General features: G+C 39.5%; 2 protein-coding genes and 1 pseudogene across 10 annotated transcripts in view; 2 read left to right on the plus strand and 1 right to left on the minus strand.

Annotated features, from left to right (window-relative positions):
* The window catches only part of LOC147364520 (uncharacterized), a 254,466-nt gene that overhangs the window by 55,344 nt on the left and 184,896 nt on the right, over window positions 1–14,226 (minus strand). The window lies entirely within an intron of this gene.
* On the plus strand, window positions 4,561–4,660 carry LOC147364521 (U6 spliceosomal RNA; annotated as a pseudogene).
* The window catches only part of LIPC (lipase C, hepatic type), a 183,253-nt gene continuing 176,684 nt past the window's right edge, over window positions 7,658–14,226 (plus strand). For both annotated transcript variants that reach the window (XM_086321203.1, XM_086321205.1), the window contains exon 1: window positions 7,658–7,971. The gene's annotated coding sequence lies outside the window, so the exon portion shown is untranslated. The remainder of the gene's footprint in view (window positions 7,972–14,226) is intronic.

Raw genomic sequence — 14,226 nt, forward strand, 5'->3', positions numbered from 1 at the left:
TCTTTGGCTCCACAATGTCTTAAAGGCACCAGCTGTCACCTGGCGGATGACTGATTCAGCAGCCTGGGAGTTCACAGGGGGCCGGCCTGCCTTGGACACAGCTCTGTTGATTAGAGCCAAAGCATCTCACACAACAGTGATAGGTTAAAGCCAACAGATGTCTTCACACCCTAAATCATAGAGAAAGTCGGAAAGGGAGAGGAATAATTGACAGCATCCCTGATCAAAACAGACACCTCGTCATAGCATATTTAGTGGAAAATACATAGAAAACAAAAGCTGAATTCTCCATCCAGGCTGTAGTACCTAATACATCAATGCTAAGAAGAAAACATTTAGTAAAACATTCCTTTAAGCTTCCCCTGGAATAGGCACTATTAGGAGCAATTAGACAGCAGTGCAACCCCCAAGTTCATAGTCTGGGGCAAACAAACCTTATGTGGACAAACAGGCACAGCATATCCACCCAACAAATATTTGTTGAGCACACATACCAATACTACGTGCCAGGCACCAAGTGAGGCTTTGACATTACACCAGAGCTTCCTTTTAAATTTCAAGTTCACATACACAGTCAAATCTGATCTTCATAAAACCAAGTGACATAGGCATTATTATCCTCACTTTGAAGATGAGTAAACTAAGGTTTGCCAAGATTAGATGAGGCCCAAGTCCATATGACCAGTGTCACTGGGGAAGTGCCACTTTTCTGCATTGGGGAAAATTCCCAGGGAATATGTACTTTTCCTTCATGCCCTGGGATACCATGTACCCTTTCCTATCTGAGCCAAAAGCGTGATCCTTGACCTCTACATGCACTGTACCTCAGAGGTCTCTGCACTCTTTTTAGAATAGGAAGCATATGTAATGATATGCTCAGCTTCAAGCAACGGAAAACCAAAATAAGAGTGACTTAATCAAAAAAAGAAAATTATCTTATATAACCACAGATCTGAAAGTACACAATTCCAGAGTTGACACCTTAGCTCAAAATTTTCACAAAATAAATAAATAAAATTGCATGGAAAGAATCAAGATCTTTCCTTCTTTCCACTCTACCATCCGTAGGCTTCTCACCTCATGGCTACAAAATGGCTACTACAGCTCTAACCTCATATTCTCATAGGACTGTATCTGAAGGCGGAGCCAGGTCACATGACTATCCAGCAGGATGGGTAGGGGGAACGGAAGAATCTGGTATTTGTGACTTTCATGGGGGTATCAGGGAGGTGTGGGCACAAAGACAAAAGCTGGCAGTGGCTATTGAATAATCACCAGTCTCTGCCACAGGTCACTTTATGATTTCTAATTAGGGTCAGAGCTGAAAACTTCTGCCTCCTGAGCAGAAATGTGAATTTCTTGACACTGTTGGTTGCTTTATTAGTTTTCTGTCGCTCCATTATAAATAACCATGGGCTTAGAATTTTAAAGGACTTCCCTGGTGGCTCAGACAGTAAAGTGTCTGCCTACAATGTGGGAGACCCAGGTTCGATGTCTGGGTTGGGAAGATCCTCTGGAGAAGGCAATGGCGACCCACTCCAGTACTCTTGCCTGGAAAATCCCATGGACAGAGGAGCCTGGTAGGCTGCAGTCCATGGGGTTGCAAAGAGTCAGACATGACTGAGCGACTAAACTTAGAGTTTAAAACAATACCCATTTATTGTCTCACAGCTCTATAGGTCAGAAGTCTGGGAAGTGTTCTCTGAGAGTGTTCTCTGCTAGGGACTTGGCTAAAATCAAGGTGTTACCTGGGCTGAGCTCTCATCTAGAGTTACTGGGAAGAATTCACTTCCAATGCATTCAGATTGTTGGCAGAATTCAGTTCCTTGCAGCTGTAGGATTGTCTCCATGGCCTTGCTGGCTATCCACCAGGGATTGCTCTCAACTCCAAAGGCAGCTCTCCATCCTTACACATGGCTCTCTCCACCTCCAACACCAGTAACAGTGCACTGAACCCTTCTCATGCTTCTAGTCTCTCCGATGCTTCCTTCTACCAGCTGCTGAAGACAATTCTGTGCTTTTAAAGGGCTCCTATGTTAGATTAGGCCCATGCAGGCAATCTGCCTTTTGTCATGATCACTGAAGTAACACCAGAGGGTGAAGATCATGGGAACCATCTCAAAATTCTGCCTAGCTTGGTCACCATTGAAAAAATAAAAATCAGGATTTATTCTTGGGATTTGGGGTAGGTTCACCCTTCCCTGAATCATGATAAAGGCAAAAGGACTCCCAATCAAAACTATGGCTCTACAGGCAAAAAAAAATTAAAGAAAATAGGGACTTCTCTGGTGGTCCAGTGGCTAAGACTCAGCGCTCCCAATGCAGTTCAATGGTGTGCAGGTTCAATCCCTGGTCAGGGAACTAGATCTCACATGGTACAACTGAGAGTTCACAGTCCACAACTAAAGATCTGAGCTGCCGTAACTAAGACCCGGTACAGCCAAACAAATACATAACTAAATATTTCTTACAAAATGGAAGAAGAGAATGGCTTCTGAGTTTACAACCAAGAGTGTCTGATTCGATTAACTTTTTCTCTGTGAACCTGAGATATCCTGATTTAGTTACATAGTGGAATACTATCTAGCTTATGGACATTTTTTTTTCTTTTTATGAGAACATGGTGTGTAAGAACCACTGACCAGGAAAAGGATTCCTGCTTTAACTTCTCCCACCTCTCCAATGCTCACAACCTCCCACCACCTGCTCCTCAGCCAGCACTGTGCCCCCAACATGGACTCTGAAGAATGCTGACCAACAGGGAGTTTGATAGAGTTTCTTACGATAAAAGGAGTGTGCCTACATGTCTCTAATGTCTCTTTTTAACTGGTTTGTTTCTATTAGGAAAAAGAGAAAGACAAGGGTTGATGGAACGAGGAGGCCCATCTCTCAGAATTCACATAGAGCAGGTTCCAACACTGCCCATGGTGTTTGTAATGAGCCTTTGAAGACCTTTCCATGTTCTTCTAAAGAAAAATTGCTTGCCCTCTCTTCTACAGAAATGCTTCATTACAAGTTTTTCAATGCATTTTTTTCTGTTTCATTGCCTTAAATTCAACTCAGGCTGCCTATGTTTTTTATTTCAATTAGTTTTCTCTGTTTTATGACATCTATTTGGATTTAATTTTTTTCCTCCACCGAAAAGCATAAAACCCCAAGTCAGATGTCTCCACAGAGAGGTTATATGGACAAACACAAGGAGATCATTAAGAACTGCCAATTATCAACTCGGAACAGCTCAATGCCTTATAGAACACTTTACTTTCATAGACGCTTGTGTTTACCTTTTATTTTAAGTGCTTTCAAGCCCATTCTCTTGAAGTACCTTGCCTTACTAAGGGCCCTGCTCGTTTGTTCTCATAGCCTCCTTCATTCGGAAGAACCATCAATCAGTTTTCGAAACAAGGCAGCTTCTTTGTAGAATCAAAAGCCACCACATCACAGCTGGTGGCAAGAGAATGCAATGGGCATTGTTGTTTGTACACCAGCCTTCATCTCTTTGAGAAGTACCTCTGTTTGAAATGAATGAGGCAGACAAGAGTAGTGGCTTCAAAAGCAACTATCCTCTTCTGGGTTTTTCTTGTTGAAGGTTCTATACAGCACTATTACTAGGAAGAAACAAGACTAAAATGCAAATCTAAGAAAGCTACAGGTTTCTTACACAAGAGACACTCACCTGGCCTCAGCCAGGCTCTGCGTCTGGACATTTGCCTTTACTTTGTAGATTTCGGTTTAAAAGGTTAACATGAAAGAGGCTCTTTATTTTTCCTAGTGATTTGGCATAAAAATGACATGAACTTCCCTTACCAGAAGCCTAGCCCAGAAATATAACAGGCTCCTCTCTTTACTGATGCCTCTTAAGGGGGTCATTGCTGATAGGAGTAGAGCCAGCCATCACTAGCATTGCTATGGTGATGACTTTTGGACCAGGGGACTGGCTGATCCTTGGCCCAACTCTTCCATCTAGCTAACATCAATTCTACAGCAGGAGATTTCCTTATCCCCTGATTCATTTTATATTTGGCTGGGATATTGGAAAGCACTAGTTTTCTGTAATACTTCATGACTCTTATGTAGGTTCTTAATGATCCTGATGTTAATTAGGACATAAAGTCTTAAGTTAGTGGAAAACTTAGAACAGTGTTCAAAGCTTATATAGACGATCATCCTAATAACTGGCTTGAGGATCATCCGTTTCATTTTCTGTCTGCAGAGGGTTTGCAATGACTGCTTAAGAGTTTAGCACAAATACCTGGCCCATGACCAGGAAGGGAAAAGAACAGTACAACATGTATTTGATGTGTAATTTCAATCATGAGCTTATCTTATTTTTCCCACCTTGTGTTTTAATTCTTTTGAACAATGCTAAATATAAAGGAAATATAAATGTATTCTCCAGAAATCCATTGGATTTCTTGCTATTAGGATGGGAGAAAAAAGTACAAAGGTTTTTCTGGCCAGGAAGAGCAAATTGCCAATGCGAAGCACCTAGAACATATTCTGTGTAAAAATCAAATGGAATAACTTAAATGTATATTTTCTGTTGAAGGAAAAATATATGTACATATGCACACATACTAAAATTGGAATGATACAGAGAAGATTAGCATGGCCCCTGCTCAAGGATGACATGCAGATTTGTGAAGCATTCATATTTTAGATGTTGGTCAAAGGGTACAAAAATCCTGGCTAAAGGATAAATAAGGTCTGGGGATCTAATGTATAGCATGGTGACTATATTGAAAGTTTTTAAGAAAGTAGATCTTAATTTTATCACCACACAAGGAAACAGTCCACTGGGTGGAAAGAGTTGGACACAACTAAGCAACTGAGCATGCACACGTGGACTCTAAACTTATTGTTGTCATTGTTTTGCAATGTGTGTGTGTTACTCACTCAGTAATATCCAACTCTTTGCCACCCCATGGACTGTAGCCCACCAGGCTCCTCTGTCCATGGAATTCTCCCAGCAAGAATACTGGAGTGGGTTGTCATTCACTATTCCAGGGGATTTTTCCAACCCAGGAATTGAACCAGGGTATACTTTATTGCAGGCAGATTCTTTACCCTCTGAGTCACCAGGGTTTACAATGTATCAGTTCAGTTCAGTTAGTCGCTCAGTCGTGTCTGACTCTTTGCGACCCCATGAATCGCAGCACTCCAGACCTCCCTGTCCATCACCAACTCCCAGAGTTCACCCAGACTCACGTCCATCGAGTCAGTGATGCCACCCAGCCATCTCATCCTCTGTCATCCCCTTCTCCTCCTGCCCCCAATCCCTCCCAGCATCAGAGTCTTTTCCAATGAGTCAACTCTTTGCATGAGGTGGCCAAAGTACTGGAGTTTCAGCTTTAGCATCATTTCTTCCAAAGAAATCCCAGGGCTGATCTCCTTCAGAATGGACTGGTTGGATCTCCTTGCAGTCCAAGGGACTCTCAAGAGTCTTCTCCAACACCACAGTTCAAAGGCATCAATTCTTCGGCGCTCAGCCTTCTTCACAGTCCAACTCTCACATCCATACATTACATGACCACTGGAAAAACCATAGCCTTGACTAGACGGACCTTTGTTGGCAAAATGATGTCTCTGCTTTTCAATATGCTATCTAGGTTGGTCATAACTTTTCTTCCAAGGAGTAAGTGTCTTTTAATTTCATGGCTGCAGTCACCATCTACAGTCATTTTGGAGCCCCCAAAAATAAAGTCTGACACTGTTTCCACTGTTTCCCCATCTACTTCCCATGAAGTGATGGGACAAGATGCCATGATCTTCGTTTTCTGAATGTTGAGTTTTAAGCCAACTTTTTCACTCTCCTCTTTCACTTTCATCAAGAGGCTTTTGAGTTCCTCTTCACTTTCTGCCATAAGGGTGGTGTCATCTGCATGTCTGAGGTTATTGATATTTCTCCCGGCAATCTTGATTCCAGCTTGTGTTTCTTCCAGCCCAGTGTTTCTCATGATGTACTCTGCATAGAAGTTAAATAAGCAGGGTGACAATATACAGCCTTGACGTACTCCTTTTCCTATTTGGAACCAGTCTGTTGTTCCATGTCCAGTTCTAACTGTTGCTTCCTGACCTGCATACATGTATACATGTCTTTAATCATGACACTACACATTAGACATACTTATATCAATAATATTTCAGTAAAGCTGGGGAAAATTGCCTCAACTACAGAAAGAAATATATATACACATACACATTTGTATGTATATATATATACACGTATATATATACATACATGTATGTATATACACACATATATGATTGGATTCAAGAAAATTGGAATTTCTGATACAATGGAGGGATAAGATCATGACACTCCTAAACACAGGGGACCCCTGAATAATTAGGAGCCTGCCACAGAAGAGTCACACACACAAGAAATTTGGCAGTCCCTTCAACAGCAGGGGGTGGGCTATGTTGACACATCAGACTATCAAGAAGGTATTTAGTGGGTACCGGGAACCCCAGTTTATGAGCACAATAAAAGCTTTACACAGAGTTCCCTGGTGGTCTAGTGGTTAGGATTCAAGGCTTTCACTGATGTGGCCCAGGTTCAATCCCTGGTCAGGGAACTGAGATCCTGCAAGCCGTGCAGTGCAGCCAATAAATAAACAAAAGCTTTACACATATCTGATGAACAAATTGAAAAGATAAGTAAAATATGTGTATATATACACACTATATATAAATATATGTACACACACACTATATATATGTACACACACACATACTATATATATACACACATATATATGCATATATATCAAACCACGGTGCCTGTGGGCTAAATAAGTTCACAATCTGCAAACTAACCCAAGAAGAAATGATTAAACAGAATGCAGAAAAGTGGATACTATAAAGGGCTTAAGTTCCTTTAATCCTCTCAACAACTCCTGAGGTAGATGTTTTTATTTCCACTTTTTTTTTTTCAGATGAGATTAAGGAAGGTTAAGTAATTTGTGCAAGGCCACATAACTAGGAAGTGAAAGATCTAGGATTTCAGCTCAGAGCTGTCTGATTCTAAAAACAGACTATTCCCTCTACTCTGATTTTTCCCAAGCTTTTCTCATGTTAAGAACACAAATCTGATGCACCATCCCAGAAGGACTGAATCAGAATCTCCCAGAAGGGACTTGGGAACTGTGTTTAAAAGAGATGAGATGATGATTATCATCAGAGGAGGTTAAGAAAATTGCTCTATTGTATCAGGTAGGAAATGGACCCATATCTCCCTCTGACTGATCAAATAGAAGCCAGCAGAGACTTGAAGCTACTGAAACTAAAAATAGATTGAGGTTTTCTGGAGTTTATCAGTTTACAGTATTACAGGATATTTATTTCTCAGTTTGGTAATACTGCATTGTCTGATTTAAGGTTATCTGGACCTGAAAATACCAAGACCATTTTGGAAAGTTAAAAATGGACTGTAGTTTAAACCTCGGACTTTCTTCAGTTTTGTCCCTTGTCCTTCTTTTATCCTTAGGAGCTAAAGTAAATAAGAATTCAGTTGCAGTTTCTAACAACTGTAACTGAAGCAGAGGTTTCAGCTGTGCAGGGGTTGGAGCACAGCTAGGAGAACCGCAGGCTGAGAATCGGTCCTCATGCCTGGGTGCCCACCAGATGGCTTTCACTGGGCGTAGTGTAAGTTACATGATCCAGGAAGTAGAAAACCCAGCCTGACTTGGTTCGTTTGTTTTCCTTAGTTTCAGTTTTTCAAAGCCTGATGAAAACAGCCAGGCCAGCTAAGCCCGCAGCTTCAATACCCATTATGGGAGCAAATAACGTATTTGTACAGCCTAAACATTTGCTTAATTAAATGCAAAGCAAGGCAGTGATTCCTGACAGGGCTGAACTTAAGTCAAGTTGTGAAACTCCACAGTGCAGCCAGAAGCAGAGACGGACAATTGAACTGAAAACTGGGAACACGTCAGGGGCGCTGGACCACTGCTTCTCAGCCACTTTATTGTAAGTTATTCCTATTATCTCAGAGAGAAGTTTGAGACATGGTTAGAGAAAAGGATGGAGCTGATTACCCCCATTTTGAACAGAGATCTTTGTTTTAAGAACTTGCTTTATGTGCTATTGCCAAGAAACTTGCTTTGAATGATATTTCCAGACATGATGACAACTACATTCTACATATAATAATTTAATATGCTTTAATATATTTCTATTCCTGAATTTTCTTGATCTTATTTACTCTTCACAACTCTGTGAAGTTAGTACTCTTAATTAACACAGTTTTACAGATAAGGAAACAGGTAGCCTCCTCCCAGAATCATTAAGTAACTAGCAAAAGTCCATAGCTGATAGCTGCAAGCCCATCTCATATCACTGTTACCTGAATCCCAGAGGACTCTATATAACTAGGCCATTCATTTCTCAAAAAAAAAAAAAAATTCCTATGGATTAAAACACAAGACCCAACAATATACTCGTTGTTTAAAGAGGATATATAACAAAAAAGATGTAGAATACTAAAAATAAAAAAGTATTATCAAGGAAATGATATAACTAAAAGAAAACAATTGATAAAGTTGATATCATACAAAAGAGATTCTGATGCCAAAAAGGTAGAGGGAGGATGCTAGGAGGTTTCTGATTATAATGAAAAATAAAAAACCCACAGTGAAGACATGGATTACCAAAGCTAGAAATGCAAAGAGAAGGGATAAATACTACACAATTAATGTGTCAGAACAAGTAGACTTATATTAAACTCAATAACAACATAGACTATACATTTTTTCAATGTATTGGGCATTAGTAGATATATACTAACTCTCAAATAAGGCCCCAAAACTAAATCAAGAGAAAATTTATAAAGAACATTTTTGTTATTGTTGTTTAGTCACTAAGTCACACCTGAATCTTTTACAACCTCATGGACTGTAGCCGGCTGGGCTCCTCTGCCCATGGGATTTCCCCAGGCAAGAATACTAGAGTGGGTTGCATTTCCTCCTCCAGGGGATCTTCCTGAATCAGGGATCGAACCTACATCTCCTGCATTGGCAGGCAGATTCTTTATCCCTGAGCCACCACGGAAGCCACAAGGAAAATTATATCAATATATTTTCTCCCCACAATGCAATAAAACTCAATGTTAATGATATAAGTAAAATCAACGAAAGGAGTTTTGGGCAAAATAGTGATCTACTCTATAGCCTTGGGGGCAGAGAGTGCAGGATTTGGATTACAACTCCATCCCTTACGGCTGTGTGACCTAAGCAATTTATTGAACCTCTCTGAACTTTGGACTCTTCATCTGAAAATGTGGCTCTACTTTGCAAACTTGTTATGAACATTAGCTATAAATGGACGTGAGTCTGAGTGAACTCTGGGAGTCGGTGATGGACAGGGAGGCCTGGCGTGCTGCGATTCATGGGGTCGCAAAGAGTCGGACACGACTGAGCAACTGAACTCAACGGAACGGATGTAAAATAATAAAATACTAAGACTTACATGAAGACTAAAACTATACATCACACAATATGATACCGTATCTTATTGTACTTATATTTTATTTAACAAGAAAAAAATCCAGAAATTTTGTTGATTGAAAGCACACGTCTCGAATATATACATCTAAATACTAATGATGGTTATCTCTAGGCTCTGAAATTTGAGTGATTGTTGTTATTTTGCATTATTTTTCTACTCTGAATAACTACTAACTTCATAATAAGACAGCAATAAATATGAACTTCTTTAGATCATACTACAAGAAGAAAATAAATACTCATATATTAAGTGCCCTATCTGGAGTAGTTTCTGTAAGTACACAGCCACTTCAGTCGTTGCCACTGTCACCTTCATTATTAGCTCTCAATTTCTCTCTCTCTATATATATATATAAAATATATATTATATATAGCAAATAAAATAAATTATAAATTCAAATATAGATGATATACATTTATTTCTATTTATTATTCATATTTTATATTATATATAGTATTCTATTTATTATAACTATATATAAAATACAACATTGTGATAACTGACAATTATGGACTACAGAATTAGAAAATCATATTGTATCAATATGAAATTTTCCAATTTTCTTAACCACTAAATTTCCTTGGTTTTATAAGAGAAAATGTCTGCCCCAGGAAATAGACATTGAAGTATTTAGGTATATATATTACATCTGCAACTTATTCTTAAGTGGTTCAGAAAAAGAATTCATATATAGAGAAAGAATTATAAAGGGATCAGAACAAAATAGAAACAAGCAAAATATAAACAAACGGTCAGCTCAGTTCAGTTGCTCAGTCGTGTCTGACTCTGCAGACCCCACAGACTGCGGCACGTCAGGCCTCCCTGGTCATCACCAACTCCCAGAGTTTACTCAGACTCATATTAGTCGAGTCAGTGATGCCATCCAACCATCTCATCCTCTGTCGTCCCCTTCTCCTCCCACCTTCAATCTTTCCCAGCATCAGAGTCTTTTCCAGTGAGTCAGTTCTTCCCATCAGGTGGCCAAAGTATGGGAGCTTCAGCTTCAGCATCAGTCCTTCCAATGAATATTCAGGACTGATTTCCTTTAGGATAGACTGGCTGTATCTCCTTGCAGTCCAAGGGACTCTCAAGAGTCTTCTCCAACACCACAGTTCAAAAGCATCAATTCTTTCCATCAAAACAAGTGGTGAATCTAGCTAAAAGTTAATCTGGTTTTCAACATTTCTGTAAGTTTAAAATTATATACAAGCAAAAATTTATAATAACAATAAACAAATACATGGCTGACAGCTTCTAACAACAAAAACAAAAATTCTCCCGAGCAACAGGGTCAACTTGAAAATTAAAAACATGATCATAATTTCTGAAGTACTATAAAAAATGAAAATACCACCTATTAAAAGTAAGAGTGTGGATAAACCAAGGCAGAGGGAAAGGTATAGATCTATGTGATTTTATTTTAGAAATAAGAAATAAATGAACTAAGCACTTGATTTAAAATCTTATGAAGAATGTCAACATAAGAGGAAATATAAAAAAATGACAGATATAAACTAAAAAATAGAAAATTGGTAGAAGTAAATTTAAATGTTCATTCTCTGAAAAGAGTATAAGATATATTAAAACCCTTGTAAATATAATAGATAAAAGGTATTAGTCAATAAAATTAAAAGACTGGTCATTTAAAAACTGATACAATGGATTTAAAAATATAAATCATTGCAGTCACAACTTAGGATAATCAATTTGAATTGTTTAGCTAAATGGACAATACAAATACAAAATAAAAAGTTAGCAAAACAAAATACAAAAAACATGAAAATACTGATGGAGAAGGAAATTGAGAAAGTTGTTAAGAATTATGTCATTCACCAAAAGAAGTATGGCCTAAACAAATATTCTGAATAATATTTCTATGAGTCCACAAACAGATTTTCCAAATCACAGAGAAATAAGACCTGATACTTAGTTCATTCTAAGAGATAAGTATCATCCTCATCCACGGATTTGTGAAAAATATCACACAAGCACACTCACACATAAATCAGGCTTAGGATCGTAAATATGCACAAGTATCAATTCCAATACAACTAGTTTGAAAAAATTAGGAGCAGATTCAGGAGGATAGCAGGCACATAGCAGATTTTTTAAAAATAGTTGTTGAATAAGTGAATAAATGAATGCATGGGAACACACTGAATGAAGAAATTAATGTAGTCATTTAGCATTACCTCAGTAATATCAATAACCTCAGATATGCAGATGATACTACCCTTAAGGCAGAAAGCAAAGAGGAACTAAAGAGCCTCTTGATGAAAATGAAAGAGGAAAGTGAAAAAGCAGGCTTAAAACTCAACATACAAAAAACTAAGATCGTGGCATTCAGTCCCATCACTTCATAACCAATAGATGGAGAAACAATGGAAACAGTGACAGACTTTATTTTCTTGGGCTCCAGAATCACTGCAGATGGTGACTGCAGCCATGAAATTAAAAGATGATTTCTCCTTGGAAGAAAAGCTGCAATGAACCTAATCAGCATATGAAAAAGCAGAGACATTACTTTGTCAACAAAGGTCTGTCTAGTCAAAGCTATGGTTTTTCCAGTAGTCATGTATGGATGTGAGAGTTGAACCATAAAGAAAGCTGAGCACCAAAGAATTGATACTTTAGAACTGTGGTGTTGGAGAAGACCTCTGAGAGTCCCTTGGGCTCTCGAGCCAGTCCATCCTAAAGCAAATCAATCCTGAATATTTATTGGAAGGACTGATGCGGAAGCTGAAGCTCCAATACTTTGGCTACCTGATGCAAAGAACTGACTCATTGGAAAAGACCCTGATGCTGGGAAAGATTGGAGATGGGAGGAGAAGGGGATGACAGAGGATAGATGGTTGGATGGCATCACTGACTCAATGGACATGGGTTTGAGCAAGCTCTGGGAGTTGGTGATGGACAGGGAGTGCTGCAGTCTATGGGGTCACAAAGAGTCAGACTCGACTGAGCGACTGAACTGAACTGATTTACCATTATAAATTATGTCTAATAAGGGCATGCAGTGTCAGACTTTATTTTTTTGGGCTCCAAAATCACTGCAGATGGTGACTGCAGCCATGAAATTAAAAGATGCTTACTCCTTGGAAGGAAAGTTATGACCAACCTAGATAGCATATTCAAAAGCAGAGACATTATTTTGCCAACAAAGGTCCATCTAGTCAAGGCTATGGTTTTTCCAGTGGTCATGTATGGATGTGAGAGTTGGACTGTGAAGAAAACTGAGCGCCGAAGAATTGATGCTTTTGAACTGTGGTGTTAGAGAAGACTCTTGAGAGCCCCTTGGACTGCAAGGAGACCTAACCAGTCCATTCTGAAGGAGATCAGCCCTGGGATTTCTTTGGAAGGAATGATGTGAAAGCTGAAACTCCAGTACTTTGGCCACCTCATGCAAAGAGTTGACTCGTTGGAAGAGACTCTGATGCTGGGAGGGATTGGGGGCAGGAGGAGAAGGGGACGACAGAGGATGAGATGGCTGGATGGCATCACTGACTCGATGGACGTGAGTCTGAGTGAACTCCAGGAGTTGGTGATGGACAGGGAGGCCTGGTGTGTTGCAATTCATGGGGTCGCAAAGAGTCGGACACGACTGAGTGACTGAACTGAACTGATTGAATAAGGGCATGCAAGGCAGGAATGTCTTGTGCATATCACTTATCTGCTTTTACTGAACATCACATCAGGCCCAATGAGCATAGGCAGAAAAATCATTTTTAGCTGAATTTAGAGACTGTAGCTGTAGCAAGAACCCTTGCTGACCAATAAAGTAAATTCTAGGAATGCAAAAATTGTGACAAATCACAGAATACCTTTGTATTGTTTTAAGCTACAGGCACTAGGAAAGCATCCTGTGAGAAGGGCATTCTTATCACTCCCTTTCCTCCTAAAATAGGAGATAAAAATCCCCATGTGGAAGATGGCTTCCCAGTAACAGGAGAAAAGAAACATTTTTCAATGGGGAATCAAAACCAAGAGAATCCTGTACTAACAGACCCTGTTAAAATAATTTTTATCTGCCTTTAGCCTCTCTATATGATTTACTTTTCCACAATTGCCTCTCTTTGTTCAAGCCAGTATAAAAGCTTGTAAGTTTCAGAATTTCTTTGGGTCTTATAAGGGCTCCCATTGTCACATAATACTTGGATAAATTTGTATACTTTTCTCTTATTAGTCTATCTTCAGTTCAGTTCAGTTGCTCAGTCATGTATGACTCTTTGAGACCCCATGAACCACAGCATGCCATGCCTCCCTGTCTATCACCAACTCCCGGAGTCCACCCAAACCCATGTCCATTGTGTCATGATGCCATCCAACCATCTCATCCTCTGTCATCCCCTTCTCCTCCTGCCTTCAATCTTTCCCAGCATCAGGGTCTTTTCAAATGAATCAGCTGTTCGCATCAGGTGGCCAAAGGATTGGAGTTTCAGCTTCAACATCAGTCCTTCCAACAAACACCCAAGACTGATCTCCTTTAGGATGGACTGCTTGGATTTCCTTGCAGTCCAAGGGACTCTCAAGAGTCTTCTCCAACACCACAGTTCAAAAGCATCAATTCTTTGGCACTCAGCTTTCTTTATAGTCCAACTCTCACATACATATATGACCACTGGAAAAACCATAGCCTTGACTAGACGGACCTTTGTTGACAAAGTAATGTCTCTGCTTTTCAATATGCTGTCTAGGCTGATCATAAGTGTCCTTCCAAGG

Source organism: Bos grunniens, chromosome 10 (assembly GCF_055505025.1).
Source record: "Bos grunniens cultivar Pamir isolate PY7600 chromosome 10, Bosgru_T2T1.0, whole genome shotgun sequence".
NCBI lineage: Eukaryota > Metazoa > Chordata > Mammalia > Artiodactyla > Bovidae > Bos > Bos grunniens.